This window comes from Hevea brasiliensis, chromosome 15 (assembly GCF_030052815.1).
Source record: "Hevea brasiliensis isolate MT/VB/25A 57/8 chromosome 15, ASM3005281v1, whole genome shotgun sequence".
NCBI lineage: Eukaryota > Viridiplantae > Streptophyta > Magnoliopsida > Malpighiales > Euphorbiaceae > Hevea > Hevea brasiliensis.
Genome location: NC_079507.1, coordinates 43,213,748 through 43,233,799, shown reverse-complemented (window position 1 = coordinate 43,233,799; position 20,052 = coordinate 43,213,748).

Below are 20,052 nucleotides of genomic sequence, written 5' to 3'. Positions count from 1 at the left end.
AAAGGTACTATTGAAAAGTCTACTTTATAGGTAAGCACATTGAGCAACAAACATTAATAATCACATTTCCAGAAAGAGAAGCAAAAGGTATTGAAATCCTTATGTAAGCATACTATTTATCGAAAGGCTTATCCATAACCACTTGCATAAGCACATATTAATTTACAAGGAAACTTGGTCATCATAATTGCAACACAAACTTAGTAAAACATAGGATTGAGCTTCGAAACATGAAAGCATGTTAACACCCCCCTAATTAGCCTTAATAGTAATCAATACACATACATGGAACTTTAGTTCTACAAATCAAACTTGGACAAGTAAACAAATGTTAATGATGATTTTATGGTAGCTAACATAACATTTCCTTACAATGCAATCTTCAATAGAACCATGTTGTTTGATGTAGGCATCTGTACAGGAATCTACTACTTAGAAAATGAAGGTTCTAACCAAATAGGCATACTTACAATTTGTAAAGATCAAAAGCTAGCAAAGGAAAATCTATCTTGGCATCTTTAAGGATTCACACTATGTGCTTTTGACATAAAAGCATGAAGTGATATATACTTATTATTAGATTTATTTTCAATAATATATGTGTGTGTGTGTGAAAATTTCCACATTATTACTCTTGCTTATTTTTGACACATGTTGTTACTCCAAACATTTTGTTGAAAATTCATATTTAGCAATTACAATCGGACAAGTGCTAAGATGATATCATTATAATCACCTTTAGACCAAAAATAACACACCCAAACCTAGGTTTGATAAATGACTTTGAAGTATTAAAGCATATACACTACGATGCTAGTGGCTAATAAGAGCCCATAATAGACAATTAAGATATAACACTCAATTAACTAACAAAACATGGTTAAATAGATAGTATGCTAGCAGCTAAAAGCTTGCACATAACACATAATTGAGCTACAAAACTTGATTACACAAACCACAACTAGTGGCTCATAGTAATCCCCCTATACTTATTGAAGCTAAACAAACTTGACTAAAATATGCCTTATCAAGTTACAAAACTCAATAATGTGGCCCATAAGGCATCATAAATTTTTGGTCAAGTGAAAATATTACTTTTAGCTTGATCAATTGAGGCAATAATATTTAAACTCATTCGCATTATAAGTTAATAACTAGCCATCAGTACTTCACATAAAATATATGCCAACTCTTAAGCATTATAAGCTCATATTAATCCTTTATTATGAGTACATAATCCTAAAATATTTTTTATTGCCTCACCTTGGCGCACCATGTAAAGCCTCACAACAAGCAAGGACCCCTCAACTTAGAGAGAATCATATCAATAAATACCTTGCTAAGGTATGATAAAGCCTTATTCAAGTATATTGTTTACTTAACTTAAAAAGGGGAGTAATGTAAAATCCTAAAAACTTTGGTGCATAGTAATGTACAATTAATAAATTATGTGGACCTATTTTGTTGATTAATTAAAGTTTTAGTTTTTATTATATCTATGACACTAAAGAATGAACCTGAGTGTTCAGTGTATGAACAAATTTATAGTTGGATACTAAAATGAAGGTTAAAATCCTAGTGGTTATATAAACTAAAGTAGAGAATTAAGGGTTTTTAGAGTGAGATTAGAGTTATAGAGGGATTAAAAAGAAATTTCCATTTCTCCATCCAATTATTCACTTGTGGCACAAGAAGGATCAAGTATTTTTTTTAAACAAAAAATAATCAATAAAATTAATATTTATAAAAGAAGAAAGAGGGAATAGATAGATTAACTCTCATAACCATTCTTTTATCTCCTTCTTCTTCAATTAATCTTCTCTTTCATTCTCATTTACTCCCCTAAATTCCATTACCACCATAGCCATACTCTACCTTATCCTCCTTATCGCTTCAACTCCACCAACAATCTTATTCTCTCTATCACTAAGAAGTTAGAAAGACTTGATTTAGGGAAAACTAGAAGCAAAGGCAGGAGATTAAAGAGTAGAATTATTTGACCAACTATAGCGTAAGCTATCCTTAACCATTTTTCCTCTTTTTAGGTTTTTTTTATCATTTTTATTATTCCATTTAGTGAATTAGAGTGTTAAATACAGAAGAAAAATATATTTAAAAGGGAGAGAAGCTTCAGTCAAGGCTTCAATCACTTGAGTAGTTACAAATTTCTTTTATTTTGAAACTGCTTGCTCCTACATCTTCCTCATAATCCTAAGAGATCTTCTAAGCTCAAATTTTTTATGTTGAAGCAAATTAGAAAGCAAGGGGAAAGAGACATTTGATTTTAGGTCATAAATATGTGGAAGGGCCAAAGAAACAAATTCTGAGAACTATAGTCCCCAAGATCTCTCTAAAAGTGTAATTAAGAATATGGGAGTGTAACTAGAAAATAATTAAAGTGAAGAACAACAATTGAAAATGGTTAGGGTGAAATTAAGAGGAGGAAATTAGGGGAAAACTTTCTTGTTATTATTAGTAGTGAAATTAAGAACTAAGGTAGGCATAGAAGGCCCAAAAACTTTAATTTTGTACTTTTTTGTATGACCTGAATATATGCAATATTTGAATTAATTATAAAAATATGTAATAGTCGAGTAGTAGTGTTAAGTAATGTGAATTATTAAGCTTAGTAATTACACAAAAATAGATTTTAGCTTGAGATAAGTAATAGTAAAATGACACCTTTCAATGGTAAAGCTATCTAAGTGAAGAAGTGAATGTGAGCACAATATGGTTGCTAAAATAACTTTAGATAGAGGATTTATAAGGGAAGTTATCCTGATATAGTTATGACCATCTACTTAGAATGGATGAATACAAGAGATTAAATTGTAAAATAAATATTATTACCATGTTTTCTTGGATGTTCATGATTATGCCAAGTGGGTATATAACTTAACTGTCACACCCTACGCCTCCGAAAGATGTAATTGTTAGTAGTATGCCCTAGAGCATATCATTTAATATGTATCTTGTATATATTATTATTAATAAAAGGCATTTCTACTTTTCCATTTACATAATATATTTATGTGTAATAGAAAAGGTCCATTAATATTTTGTTAGAAATATTATTCTTAAGTTGTTAAGAATATGAGTGACAATATTTCTAGCACAAAGTATCATAAATAGGTTCACAATCGAGGATACTTCATAATAAGGACATGACTTATCCAGAAAGATTGTATTCATGTTTGTTCCCAAGTTATTTATATGAGATATAAATAAGATGGAATGGTGAGTCTCATGCCATATAACAAACAAGATAGGCACTTATAAATGATAAGTAGGCTGAACCAGTGACACTTATGATAAGCACATGGAGTTTACTCTTATCAATGTTTTGTTATAAATCATATCAGTGCATATAATCTTTAGACCTGAGATAGCACAGTTATCTTGTATATAGGTAGTTTGAGTTTGATACTGCTTTCATACTTGTACTATGTATGAGTATATGGGCATCTGTTGGCTCCTCCTAGTTAAATATGGAGGTAGGTGTTGATCAAGATGGAATCTGTTCCTCTAAGTAAATAGAGATAAAATCGTATGTTCATTTAATTGTTCTTGATGTTTCAAGTTCCTGGCCAAAACAGATAGATTTATTCAGAAAAGAGTTTTTGATGATAAAATCTTTTTAATCAAGAACTGGAATTAAAAGAAAACATAATATTCATACAAATGGAGTTTGACATAAACCATGACTCCAGCTTTAGTTGGGATTTTGTAACAGAGAGATTCTAGTGCATGGTAACATATGATTATAGGTTTATTTAAGGTAAACCTTATTACTAATTGGGTGGCCATGGCATGCTATGCTAGGTGTTAACCATGGTCTATGAGGTTCATAAAATAATTTAGAGAAATCATTTATGGTAGGAAAGAGTTCTGATGATATTAAGAGTTGATATCATGTCTCATTGCCAATTAGTGATGAGCCTAGTAAGTCACACACATACACAAATTATCACCTATTTAAATATGATTTGATTAATTAATTAATTAAAGAGTTTAATTGATTAATTAAATAGGTTTGGTTTGCAATTAAATTGCAAAGTCTCTAGCATGACTTGAAACTAAATCTAGATTATTGGATGTATAATATAAGTTGAATTTATATTTAAAGTGTTTAAATATGAATTTAATTAATGAGAAATTAATTAATAGAGATTAATTAATTAATTTATATTTGATATAAATTGATTAGAAGAAGAAAAATAATTATGTGGGTTAAGAACTCAAAATTAAGGCACAGGGGCATTTTGGTCATTTTACAGTGTGACACGTGGCATCATGAGATGGTGACATATGGGATTACACATAAGCTTGCCAAATATTTTTTTTTTTAATCATGTAAGATGATTAAAATCAAGATTAAATATAGGTTTGACACTTAGCACAATGTGATTGGGTCACTTAAACCTAGAGCTAATCAAAGGGTGACATGTGGCAAGGGTTTAATGTGTTAACCTAGCTATTTAAGTGTTGTTATGAAAAAGAAAAGCAACCAACAGCCACTCCTCTCCTTTTTCACGCCACTTTGAGGCTTTTCATCTATTCTTCTTCATCTCTCATCAATTCAAAGAGATTAGCCATCAATCTCTTGAATTAAGAACACTAGAAATTGTTTCTAGTGTCTTGTTTACATCTCTAATCTCTTAAAAGGCAGAACTTGAATTTCTAATTAATAAAAAAAGCTTTAGAAGCTGTTCAAGGGCTGCCATAGGTGTTCTTGGTGTGGACAAGCTAGAGGGACAACATCCGTGTCCTCAAGACGAATCTCGAGGCGCAGACATTGCGAGGCATCAAGAGGTTAGTGTAATCGTTCTTGATTTAATCTAGGGTTCTAAAATTAATCTGATTAATTTTAAAATCTTAAATGGCAAATATAGATCCAAAAACATATTAAAAGAGCTTTAATATGTTGTTTATCATTGAAATCAAATAGATAAAAATAAATCTTGCATGATGCATGTGACCCTAGGTGAAAAATTTTGAATTCAATGGTATAAACTTGTGTTTTTCATACTTCCGTTCCTTCAGTAATATGATCCCGTAGTATATCTAATGAATTACCAAAATTCATCTACTGATAACCCATTAAATACTACAAGAGATTTTAAACATTTTCTTATTTCTTTTTACAGTGGTGAGCACTTTTGACATGTGTTAAAGGACTTTTTTATCGAAGTCAAATCACATATTATGTATGAAATAGCCACAAATTTTATAAAAATTTTGACAAAGCACCGTCTGTATTTGGAGCAAAATAGTTCTTCAAAAACTTGTAGAAAACACTTCCAATATATTTGTTTCAGTCCCAAATTCCAATATGGCTCAACACAAATTAATTTTCTCAAACATAAGTCAAACTCAATTCAACATCACTTTCAGTAGTTTCAAAAATAGAATGCAAAATGACTAAGTATTTCAAAGCTGAGATAAGAAAATTATAGTACAACATTTTTATAGGCCAAAATAATTTATAACTTTAGTTTACAACTGCTCAAGACTAAGTACAATATATACATACAGTGCACATACATTATAATAATAATTACAAGGAAGTGGCATACTCAATATACCCGGCAAAATCCTAAAAGTATAGCACAAGCAGCCTACTTTGTTGCTTTATCTGTCTGTCTACTTACGACAGCAATGAAAAAGCTATCGCTGAGTAAAATTTACTCAGTGATGCACAATAACAATTTAAAATGTGATATATAAAACATTTATTGACAATTTACAATACAAATAATTCACAATTTCCTGTCACAATTTTCAAAGCTCATATAACACAAATTTGATCAAACAATTGAATAACACAGTGTTGCCAATCAATAACACAACTTAGGTTATGACACAAACTTTTTCGAACATGCCGTGTTGTACACCACGACAAGGCAAACTCACCCCACTAATCAAAATCGCTAGCCAACGAGAACTCATCTATACTCACCTCAGACTGGCAAGTCAAAGAGGGAAGAATATAGTCATACTCACCCCATAAATGGAGGAGAAATATAGTGTACCTATCAGAGCACTTACAGGCATTACGTATCGCCATCCCTGCAAGCTCCTGAGTTCACGCATGAGAGTTCCCAGGAATCGTAGGCGTTACATATCGCTGTTCCTACTTTTCTCCGATACCACTAAACACAATTTATCTCAAAATTTCCATTTGCAAAGCAGGCAACATAATAATTCTCAAATAAAATTCCCAAAGCTAAAACAATAAAAAATTATTCATAACTCATTTCTCCAAATAAAGTTTCTAGTAAAAGCAGTGAATATAGAAAGTATTATGCACTGACCTGGTTTGAGTAGCCTCTAGGCCTTGACTCAATGTTCCTTATGCTTTTCAATATCCTTTTCAACTGAAACATACAATTTAAAGTGTTTCAGTACTAAGTTAAATTGTTTCTAACAATAAAATCCAATATCTAAATTTTCTTAGTACTATTCCCTTCAATTCATTTCATTAGTCAACCTATAATGTTGACCTTTGATGCACTCTAAGTGAATAAATTTTAATGTTATTAATATGTCACATTTTGCATTTCAATATGCTACTAATATAGTACAATTTACCATTTTTACAAGTTGGCATTTATTGCCAAATTATTTCAAGCCTCATTGTATGTAAATGTCAAGTTCTCAATTTTTGTGTGCTAGATTGATCTAGGTTAAAGTCCTATTTCTCTTAGTTTCTAGCTTCTGGTCAAATAAGCAAAATTGTAGCTCTATGTCTTATTGCACTCAGGGCAAAATTTTAGGTCATTCTGAGTTGTATAGACCAAGATATGGTCAATTTACTAAAGCTAGACAGATTGCACCTTTAGTGCAAAATTTGGTCAATTTTAGGTCACTTTTAGTTCTGGCAGTTTTGGTACCCGAAATTGTGCAAGCTATTTTATTTGGTTCTGGCCATTTCTGGGCTTTGGTGTCTTCATAAGAATTGTATATCTATGTCTAAGCTATCCATGGTAAAAATTTCAGGTCAATTGGACCTGTTAAAGTGAGTTATGGTCATCCTAATGACTACTATTCTTATGGTAAAAAATCTGGGCTTGCACTTACCAATTCCGGATTTGGTCATTTTTAAGGTTAGTTTCTAGGCAGAATTTTGGCAACAATTCTACATGAAAGTTGGCCTATTTGGTGTCTAGTTTCACTCCACATTGGCCTCATACTAATTGGGCTCACAGTTTTGCACTTATGACCTAATTTACGTGCTATCAATATACACAACCTGTATTTGAACATTACACTTCTAATTTTGGCAATCCTCCTCCTCCCAATACTTTAACATTTAATCATGGCACTTCTATATATATTTTACACAATTCCAGCAAGCATTTTGGGCAGAACACTCAAGTGCTCAATGCACACAATATACCATTAATGTTTAACAATTACTTCAACCCAAATTCAATGTGCATCAACACTTATATTACACATACACTTCCATGGCAATTATACAAACTGCCCACCATTCAACACCATCATATTTCATTAATAAATTTCATAAACTCACACACAAATTCATGATATTTAAGGCTACCCAACATGGTAGTTTACTAAAGTATCAAAGTCCCACTTTTAAATCCTTAATTCAAATACATTCAATCAATTTCTAGCACAAGTATTTTCATCAATCTAAGTGTAACCCTCATTTGCTTACTTATCAACATCCCAAAACATCAATTAAATTCATGAGATAATTAATCTCCCATGTTCTCATGGCTGCCCAACATTAAGCAACAATACAAATCCCCATTTCAAAAGCTCAATCACAAGTTACACATGAGATTAACTTACTAGCATCACAAATTACTTTAATCCATACTAATTCCCATCAAATACCATCAATTACATATAAGAATAATTCACTTACCTTCCCTTTTCATGGCTGCCAAGAATTACACACACCAAATACTCACTCAATTCCTTAAAATTTCCAACCAAACTACTCACCATAACTTCAATACAAACTTTAATTAAGCAAGGGAAGAAAAACTAGCACTAACCTTAATTTGAGCTTTAACAAACTTCACTAAAACTCTTTCTTTTTGCTCCCAATACACTACCCATGATGTGTAGACTAAGTTTAATGAAGGAACTTATTAAAATCAAGGCTTGAAGATGGGTAGATGAATGCTTACATGAAAAGGCCATGGGAGGAGAGCTTGGAAGAACATTTGACCATGGAAGAACTTGAGAAAGCAATTCGGTAAAGTGAAAAAAAATGAGGAAGAAAGTGAATTTGCATGCTGTCCACTTGGTTTTATATGTCCACTAATTCCATATAGTGGAGCACTAACCATAAATTAATGATTTAATTACTTAAAGTTCCATAATTTGCACATTTGCCTCATTTCTTTCACTATTTATATAATGTACCTCATTTTTATTTTTCATGACATTTTCAAAGTGTAATACCACTTATTTTTAATAGACATTGAGGTCAAAAGTCAACTGTAGGTGTCAATTGACCAAAATGCCCCTCTTCGGGTTAAGTTCAGACTTTTTCGGTAACACCGATTTACTCCTTGTACCGCCGATTTCTTTAATTTTTGTTTTTCGTTTATACTAACTTACTAATTTTTCTTTGACATTTTCAATGTCAATTACACCTCAGTAGACCTTTAATTATGTCCCAAAAATATTTTCCTGAGTTCCCTGCAGTCTAGGGCTAGTCAACGGTCCTCTCCATAACTTCTCAGTGCGGTCACTCATCGCTATGGGTTTAGCTCGTTTAACTTAGTCATATTTTATCTCTTTTATTTTTTCTTAATGTTTCTTGTATTTTTTTTATTTATTTCATCATTTTATGCATGTTTACTATCACCGAAGTGTAGTTCTAGACATTCTGACTTTTCGACACAGACATTAGCCGTCGGAACAGTAGGACGTATAAACTATGAAAATGAGGATGTTACAACTCTTCCCCTCTAAAAAGGAATTTCGTCCTCGAAATTCATCGGATTCAAAAAACTGAGCTTATCGTTATCTCAAAATTTTATTCACTTTCCCATTATTGTTTTCCTCTGCCTTTAGTATTCCTACTCATGAAATTCTTTTATTCAGTAGTTTCTTGATCTCTCATACTAGGATTCTTTACCAGTCCTTCAGTCTCTTTTACCAATTCTAATTCTGTTAACTTGCCATTGTCTAGGTATTCTGCATTTGTTTCATACAAAATCGTATATCTTGTTATCATCATGCTTATTTAATAATTATCACTACACATGAACTTCATCAATGGAAGGTATCTATTCTTGCTTTCAGAGGGAATAACACCACAACTTCTAAATATATTTTGAAATACCTAAATCATTCTTTTCTGAAAAAAATATCAAAATAATTATAAGACTCTATATCAATGTCTAGATATCTTTTCCCAACTCAGTTCAACATACTGGTGTTCTACACTTTTTCCCTTACAGTGTTTCATAAGGTACTGTTTGTATGCTAACTTGACACTTATTATTATATACAAATTCTGTTAGTGGGAGGTATCTGTCCCATCTCCCCTCGGATTCAATTCAACAAGTTCTCAGTATATTCTTGAGGGCTTATCACATATTACAGGTTATTATTATCATTTCATTTCATTATTTACAAGAACTCAATGAGTTTTAGAATTTATTTGAATTACTCATTTCGACTGTCCATCCATCTGAGGATGATAAGTTGTACTGATATCTTTAAGCTTATAGCAATTACTGTGGTACAGGTAGTTCACATTAATGTAACCGAGTCACTGACTCTAGCTACCTTACAAATGTAGTCTTTCGATAGGCTAGTTCTAAAGTTTTAAATTTCTGACTAAAATTTTCACATTTATTTCTCGTAATAGTACTTTATTCGGGCGTAACTGTATCAAATTATAGATAACTTATAAATATTCTTAGTTTATTGTACCACGAGGAAGCAAGTAGCTCTACAAAATAAACCCGTGTCGGTACTGTAATCTGTAGCTTACAATATAAACATTGAGAACATTACATAGTCACTACGTTATAACCTCATGGACTAGGTTTTTTAACATCTTATTTGTACACTTATTTCCTTCTTTGTCTTTTAAAGTCATATCAGTGGTCTCTTAATGTAATTATTTAAATTTAAAACTCATTACTTATATTTATGCTCAAGTAACCTATCAAAGCACTTACAGGTGTTATGTATCGGCGTCCCTACAAGCTCCTTCTCTGTCTTTGGTGGCAATTAAGGGTACCTATCAAAGCACCTGCAGGCGTTACGTATCATTGTCCCTGTAGGCCCTTGGGTGGTACCTATCAGAGCACTTTGCAGGCTTAACGTATTGCCATCCCTGCAAGCCCCCTGATACCGATATTCATTGTCTTTTAAAATCATATCAACCATATATTGTCAATCCATGACTTTCCATGTAGGCAGTACTGCTATCTGTAATTCTTAATTGATATACCAATCGATCCATACAATATACATAAGCCTAGGTTTACTCTGAGCAATTAAGCATTATCAATTGTCTAACAAAATCTTCATGTCAATGTATTGTGGAAAAGGTGGGTCCCACATCACTATTTCATGTGATTCAGCATGTAGTGATAATGAAATTTCCATGTTGATGTACAGTGGGAAAGTGGGTCCCACATACATGTTTCAAGTAATTTAGTATATAGTGACTTAGTAGGGATAAGCCAATAATGTTTTTCAAGAACCTTTCTTTAGGTACAATTTCGAGATTTTAACTTTATATATCACTTTGGACAGTTTGTGGCCACTGTTTGGCCCCATTTCCTAAAAGGAAATTGTTCTTTTATGTCTTGCTTTTATTTTCCAGATGATTATTCGAGCTCTAACTCATAGGTTTCTTCCTCTTCTCTATTTCACATTGCCCTTGTGGGGTTGGGTTTGTACTTGAGCTTGGGCTAACAGATTATCAGCCATTTGTTGAAAGAAAGTGGCCATTTGCTAGGCCATTTGTGCAGTAATTTGTACAGGTGGGGCTGATAAAGTCGGACTTTCGACTCTCTGAGGGGCTGGGGCCTCACCTTATACTTTCGCCGTCACAGACTGTTCTATTGTCTTATTCTTCTCTTCCATACCTTTTCACAGGATTTTCTATTTCTTATACAATCAACACAAGGAGATTTCTCTCCATTAGATCATATTTATGATGTAATGTACTATATATATCAAACATTTGAGTAGTTGTATTTACCGACAAAAAGATTTCAAATTCACAGTTCAAAATTTACTTTAAAACCATTGCTCTGATACCAATAAACATGTCACACTCTACGCCTCCGTAAGATGTAACATGATCCCATAGTATACCTAATGAATTACCAAACTTCGTCTACTGATAACCCATTAAATACACTACAAGGGATTTTAAACCTTTTCTTATTTCTTTTTATAGTGGTGAGCATTTTTGACATGTGTTAAAAGATTTTTTCATCGAAGTTAAATCACATATTAGGTATGAAATAGCCACAAATTTTATAAAAATTTTGGCAGATCACCGTTTGTATTTGGAGCAAAACTGTTCTTCAAAAACCTATAGAAAACACTTTCAATATATTTGTTTCAGTCCCAAACTCGAATATGGCTCAACACAAATCAATTTTCTCAAACATAAGTCAAACTCAATTCAACATCACTTTCAGTAGTTTCAAAAATAGAATGCAAAATGACTAAGTATTTCAAAGCTGAGATAAGAAAATTATAGTACAACATTTTTACAGGCCAAAATAATTTATAACTTTAGTTTACAACTGCTCAAGACTAAGTACAATATATACATACATTGCACATACATTATAATAATAATTACAAGAAAGTGGTATACTCAATATACCGGTAAAGTCCCAAAAGTATAGCACAAACAGCCTACTCTGCTGCTTTATCTATCTGTCTACCTGCGACAGCAATAAAAAAACTATCGCTGAGTAAAATTTACTCAGTGATGCACAATAACAATTTAAAATGCGGTATATAAAACATTTATTGACAATTTACAATAGAAATAAGTCACAATTTCTTGTCATAATTTTCAAAGCTCATATAACACAAATTTGATCAGACAATTGAATAACACAGTGTTGCCAATCAATAACACAACTTAGGTCATGACACAAACTTTTCCGAACATGCCGTGTTGTATACCACCACAAGGCAAACTCACCCCACTAATCGAAATCGCTAGCTAACGAGAACTCATCCAAACTCACCTCAGACTGGCAAGTCAAAGAGGGAGGAATATAGTCAAACTCACCCCATAAATGGAGGAGGAATATAGTGTACCTATCAGAGCACTTGCAGGCGTTAGGTATCGCTATCCCTGCAAGCTCCTGAGTTCACGCGTGAGAGTTCCCAGGAATCATAGGTGTTACGTATCGCCATCCCTACTTTGCTCCGATACCACTAAACATAATTTATCTCAAAATTTCCATTTGCAAAGTAGGCAACACAATAATTCTTAAATAAAATTCCCAAAGCCAAAACAATAAAAAATTATTCATAACTCATTTCTCTAAATAAAGTTTCTAGTAAAAGCAGTGAATATAAAAAGTATTGTGCACAAACCTAGTTTGAGTCGTCTCTAGGCCTTGACTCATTGTTCCTTATGCTTTTCAATATCCTTTTCAATTGAAACATACAATTTAAAGTGTTTCAGTACTCAGTTAAATTGTTTCTAACAATAAAATCCAATATCTAAATTTTCTTAGTACTATTCCCTTCAATTCATTTCATTAGTCAACCTATAATGTTGACCTTTAATGCACTCTAAGTGAATAAATTTTAATGTTACCAATATGTCACATTTTGCATTTCAATATGCTACGAATATAGTACAATTTACCATTTTTACAAGTTGGCATTTATTGCCAAATTGTTTCAAGCCTCATTGTATGTAAATGTCAAGTTCTCAATTTTTGTGTGCTAGATTGATCTAGCTTAAAGTCCTATTTCTCTTGCTTTTTAGCTTCTAATCAAAGAAGAAAAATTGTAGCTCTATGTCTTATTGCACTTGGGGAAAAAGTTTAGGTCTTTCTGAGCTGTATAGACCAAGATATGGTCAATTTACTAAAGCTAGACAGATTGCACCTTTAGTGCAATATTTGGTCAATTTTAGGTTACTTTTAGTTCTGGCAGTTTTGGTACCCGAACTTGTGCAAGCTATTTGACTTGGTTCTGGCCATTTCTGGGCTTTGGTGTCTTCATAAGAATTGTATTTCTATGTCTAAGCTATCCATGGTAAATGTTTCAGGTCAATTGGACCTATTTTGAGTGAGTTATGGTCATCCTAATGACTACTGTTTATATGGTCAAAAATCTGGGCTTGCACTTACCAATTCCAGATTTGGTCATTTTTAAGTCAGTTTCTAGGCAGAGTTTTGGCAACATTTCTACATAAAAGTTAGCCTATTTGGTGTCTAGTTCCACCCCCCATTGGCCTCATACCAATTGGCTTTACAGTTTTGCACTTATAACCTAATTTAAGTGCTGCCAACATACACAGCCTGTATTTGAACATTACACTTCCAATTTTGACAATCTTCCTCCTCCCAATACTTTAACATTTAATCATGGCACTTCTATTTATATTGTACACAATTCCAGCAAACATTTTGGGCAAAACACTCAAGTGCTCAATGCACATAATACACCATTAATGTTTAACAATTACTTCAACCCAAATTCAATGTACATCAACACTTATATGACACATATACTTCCATGGCAATTACACAAACTAACCACCATTCAACACCACCATATTTCATTAATAAATTTCATAAACTCACACATAAATTCATGATATTTAAGGTTGCCCAACATGGCAATTTACTAAAGCATCAAAGTCCCACTTTTAAATCCTTAATTCAAACACATTCAATCAATTTCTAGCACAAGTATTTTCATCAATCCAAGTGTAACCCTCATTTGCTTACTTATCAACATCCCAAAACATCAATTAAATTCATGAGATAATTAATCTCCCATGTTCTCATGGCTGCCCAACATCAAGCAACAATACAAATCGCCACTTCAAAAGCTCAATCACAAGTTACACATGAGATTAACTTACTAGCATCACAAATTACTTTAATCCACACTAATTCCCATCAAATACCATCAATTACATATAAGAATAATTCACTTACCTTCTCTTTTCATGGCTGCCAAGAATTACACACACCAAATACTCACTCAATTCCTTAAATTGTTTAACCAAACTACTCACCATAACCTTAATACAAACTTTAATTAAGTAAGGGAAGAAAAACTAGCACTAACTTTAATTTGAGCTTTAACAAACTTCACTAAAACTCTTTCTTTTTGCTCCCAATACACTGCCCATGATGTGTAGACTAAGTTTAATAAGGAACTTATTGAAATCAAGGCTTGAAGATGGGTAGATTAAGGCTTACATGAAACGGCCATGGGAGGAGAGCTTGGAAGAACATTTGGCCATGGAAGAACTTGAGAAAGCAATTCGGCAAAGTGAAAAAAATGAGGAAGAAAGTGAATTTGCATGCTGTCCACTTGGTTTTATATGTCCACTAGTCCCACATAGTGGAGCACTAACCATAAATTAATGATTTAATTACTTAAGGTTCCATAATTTGTACACTTGCCTCATTTCTTCCACTATTTATATAATGTACCTCATTTTTATTTTTCATGACATTTTCAAAGTGTAATACCACTTATTTTTAATGGACATTGAGGTCAAAAGTCAACTCTATGTGTCAATTGACCAAAATGCCCCTCTTCGAGTCAAGTTCAGACTTTTTCGGTGACACCGATTTACTCCTTGTACCGCCAATTTCTTTAATTTTTGTTTTTCATTTATACTAACTTACTAATTTTTCTTTGGCATTTTCAATGTCAATTACACCTCAGTAGACCTTTAATTATGTCCCGAAAATATTTTCTCAAGTTCCCCGAGGTCCAGGGCTAGTCAACGGTCTTCGCCGTAACTTCCTAGTGCGGTCACCCATCGCTACGGCCTTGGCTCGTTTAACTTAGTCACATTTTATCTCTTTTATTTTTCCTTAATGTTTCTTGTATTTTCTTTTTATTTATTTCATCATTTTATGCATGTTTACTATCACCAAAGTGTAGTTCTAGACATTCCGACTTTCCGGGACAGACATTAGCCATCGGAATAGTAGGATGTACAAACTACGAAAATGAGGATGTTACATTAACTTCTTAAAATAAGGATTTCATTGTGAAATATTATCATTCTTTACGTGTATTATTGCATCTCAATTGTTGCTGAGAAATGATCCATTAGTTCTAAATCATAAATGGTTATGTAGGATAACATGTTAAGTTAAATGAGACTTGGCTAGCATGTGTGAAATAAATGATAATTTTATGATGTGTTTTAAGGTTTTTTGTATAATGAGATGAAGAGGTGTGTGATTAAGCTTGAGTTTAGCTGGTTTTCATGTGTTATATTTAATTTATTTAAATAATTATTTAAATTCTATTAAACATATGGCGAATGTGAATAAGTGGCCGATACCTTGCCAAATTTTTTTGAGATTTTAGTGTCAAAGTTGATATATTGAAAGCATTTTTGAGTACTTATTAAAGGGCTTATAAGAGTATTTTGTTATGTGTTTGAGCTATCCAAAATAAACCTAAGTCGGTTGTGTTAAAGTAAAAAGTGTGGTTGGATAGTGTGAAGCAGTGTTAAGAAAACAAAAGAGTTGATAAGTGCATAAAATGTCACATATTTACATACTTACATTTAATCTATTGTTCGTGTTCTTCAGATAATTTTAGTTTTTAATATGTTTAATTTATGTTTTATAGGTATTCAAAGTGATTAGAAGTGATTTGGATCATTTGGAGCTTAATTGTGCAAAATTTAAGAGATGCAATTTTTGGTGGGACCACTAATAATGTGGCATATGACATGTCAGCCACATAGATAGCATGTAGGGTGACTTGGCAAAGCATATGTGGCATCTTTTAATAGTGTTTGGTTGCTTGAATTAGTTGTTCTTCTTGGAAAACTAAGATTTAACTTTTCCAAGATCATGAAAGATATGTAATTAATGTGAGATTCCTTTCTTCCTAAAGAGAGTATTCTTTCCTAATGAGTGTGGGAGACCAAAATAGGCAGATTTTATGTGAGACATTCCTATTCAAGATTGGTAAAAACTAAAGAGTAAGAATTGCATACGAATCCTACTTAGGGAAGAAGAAAAGTGGTGTACAATTTAGGCACACCAAAAGTGACGAATTTGCTTGTTTTCTATAGCCTTGTTACACCTAAAAATACGATAAATACATGCTGAAAAGAGGCTAGATGAGTGAACTCTTCCTTTACTCTTTAGTGTTTATCCATCTCATCTCTTTATCTTGGAATTGTGCATCTTTAAAACCTTGCTTTGGTGCATTACTTCTCCATCAATTTCCATAATCTTTGGCATGTTCTTTGCTATGCTTTGATGTCTTGTTCATGTGAAAGTGTTGTTGGTTTGGTGTGAAGGTGTGCTTCCCTTGGTTGCACAACTTTACTTTCTTCATTCTTCTTGGCGTGTGATTACATCCTTCAAGCTTCTTGATGGTGCAATATTCTCTACTAAAGGGCTGCATGTTCTTTCTTATTTTTGTTATTTTGATTGTGTTTTTTTTTTTTTTTTTTATTACCATAAGTGAGTAGTTTCCTTGTTCAGTAGAGACAATTTTTGAAAACATGGAATAATTATCATGAGAATATTTTGAGTTATCAATTAAATCAGTATTTTCTTCACTCAAATATCTATGTTTCTCTTATAATTCATGAAAAGATGGCAAGTTTAATTATTTAGAAGGCCTACTACTTAATTATACATGTTGATCTAATGCTAGTTAGATTGGTGAAGTTTGTAACTACTTGATTTGCCTAACATAAGTAACAAAGGTTATATTGTGCAAATTCATCATAATGTTTAGAGATCTATGGTATAGGTTAAATGATTATGCCACTTATTGTGTAATTGTTATATAGAATTATGATGTCTCTCTAATATGTTAAAGCTTCCATTAAGTTAAATCATATGTTTGATTAAGGTTGTTTAATTGGTTAGAGGTTAACTAGATGCCTGCTTTGATTAATCTAAATAAGTAAGGAGAGATAGGAAAATCAATGCTTGTTTAATTTCTATAGCTAATCTGTTTAAGTGAGTGAGTTGTTGCATTATTGTCAATGATTTATAGTTAATTTCTATAGTGGATACATATCTCTCTACTGAGCCATTTAACACATTTTATTATTTGTGTTAGTTGCATTCTTGTCACTTTGATCATTGATGATTTGCATACTTTTAGCTTTTAGTTTAATTTGCTTAGTATAGTTTCCTTAGAATTACTGAAATTCAAAACTCCCTATTCTTTTTATTGTTAGCGTATGTGACTTCTTAAGTTCACCTTACTAATTAGTCAATCATTCTCTGTGGGATCAACCTTTGCTTGCTCTTGCTATAAGTTAGTTACTTTAGTAGAGTATTTTATTTACTTGGTGCATTTAGCATGCATCAAATTTTAGTGTCATTACTAGGGAATGATTTTGTGTTGATTAGTAATTTGAATTCAAGTGTTTAAAGTTTGTTGTGTTCTCTTAGATGTTGTATTTATAGTCAAGAAATTAATGTAAAACTTCAATGCATTAGGGAGTTTTTAAAGCAACAACCTTAATCTTCAAGTTCATCTCAAAAATCCTTTTTGTTTCTAAAGGCATACTAGCAATTAAAGAACCAATTGAAAATCCTTTCGTTCCACCTTTAACAGAACAAGCTAAAATAATTTCAGTGGTTGCAAAATCTAAATGCCAATCCTACTCTAAAGGAGTTAGCTACCCCTAACACAAACTAATAATATCTACCCCTACCACAAACCAACAACCATTGTGTATTAAGTATCCTACATTAACTGTGCCTTTTGAATTGAAATTTGGATTGATACATCTTTTTTCTTCTTTTCATGGTCTTGCAGGTAAATATTCTTTCAAGAATTTGAAGGAATTCCATGTGGTGGGTTCTACAATGAAATCGATAGAGATCACTGAAGAACAAATAAAGCTTATAGCTTTTCCATTCTTTCTAGCATATTCTATTAAAGATCGGCTCTACTACTTACCATTAAGGGCCATCACCTCATGCAATGACATGATAAGGCTTTTCCTAGAGAAATATTTTCTAGCCTCTAAAGCTACCAACATAAGAGAAGAAATTTATGGCATCATGCAATATAATGGAGAGGCATGATTGTTGGGAGAGTTTAAGAAATTGTGTTCTAGTTATCCCTATCATCAAATTAATGACCAATTGCTCATTCAATAGTTTTATAAAGGACTTCTTCCAATTGATAAAAGCATGATTGTTGCTGTTAGCGGTGGTGCCTTAGTTGATAAGACATTTGAAGCTACTAGGAACTTGATTGCAAACATAGTTGCTAATTCACAAAAATTTGGCACTAGGCGTGAGGTAACCACTAAGAGATTTAGGTAAGTTCTTCATCTTTAGAGTAACAAATAGCTCATCTAACTTCTCTTCTTAGTTAAATAGTAATAGGTTATAACACCCTTTACCCAGTCCACTGTGTAGCCGAGCAAGGGATGTCACATTTTATGCCAGAGCACCTGCTTTAATGACATCATATTTTAAATTCAATCATTTCAATTGGAATCACATCATATCCATGTCATATCATGCCTTCATCCACTCATATAAATTTCTCATAATCATTCATGTGGAATTCATATCATTTCATAAATATAAGGTTCATGTATAAAAGTTACATCACTTATACAATCTCAAAATTTATTACAAGCTTTCCTATCTACAATGCTCAAAATGAGTACATATGTCTGGTATCCATGGGCTCTACCAAAATGAACAACTGAGGTAACCACTCTCCTACTGTAAATCTGATCACCATTGGGCTCCGTCTCTAGTACCTACATGTGGAAAACCAACGCCCTAAGCATAGTGCTTAGTGGTTCAATAATATAATGAAAATAAACTAAATAAATAGAAACACATATTTCATATTTATAATGTCATAATAAAAATGCATTTCATGATTTATGAGTGTTTTACAGTTTATTGTTCTTCTCTATTTATTTGTTTGGTATTTAGTCAAATTAACTCATTTCATTGCCCAAGCAACCTATGACAGATTGTTAAAAGCTGGATACATAGGAGTATACTAGTTAGGCACCCCATATGCCTATCATGTATACATCTGTCAGGCATAAAGCCAGTGGGCAGGCATAAAGCAAAAAAAAATCATGTAGGGTATAAAGCCAACGGGCAGGCAAAAAAGCCAGAAGAATAACCATGTTAGGCATATATTGCCTTTCAATGATCATCCATGAGATAGGCTAAAAAGCCATGGGCAGTTCTGCATTAGTAGTCCCTAATTGACATGTCAATCGATCCAACTCATACATATAAGTCTAGGCATACAAGGGCAATTTAATGTCCTTATGTGTTCATAAATTTCAATATCTTATCACTTGTATTATTCATGCTTCATAGCATTAATATACTATTCATGGTGGGAACATAAGTCCTAATGACATGTTCATGTGGTTCATGTGATCATTAAACCATTTACATTAAGTTATTTTCACATTTCAATTCATTTGGGAAAAGATTCAAGAATTTCTAGAATTAGGGCTATAAATTTTCCTAGTAATTTGGCCAAGATGCAAAATCTATTTGACCACACTTTCTTCATGGAAGTTGTTCCTTTATGTCTTTATTTCCCTTTTTGAATCATTCAATTTGGAGTTTTGTAACTCTAGATATGGTCAAATGTCTAACTACTATTCACGCACTCATTTCTGCAGGTCTCTTGCTACCAGAATTTCTACCAAGTTTTGCATTCGAAATCCAAGCATCTTAGGCTCAATTTTTTATTCAAGTTCCTAAACCCTAGTTTTAGGTACATGTCTTAGGTTTCCAAATCAATTTGTTTCACCTCAATTGGAGTTTTCTAGTAGAAGTTATGACCTATTAAATATCTAGAGGTCATAAGGTAGTCTGC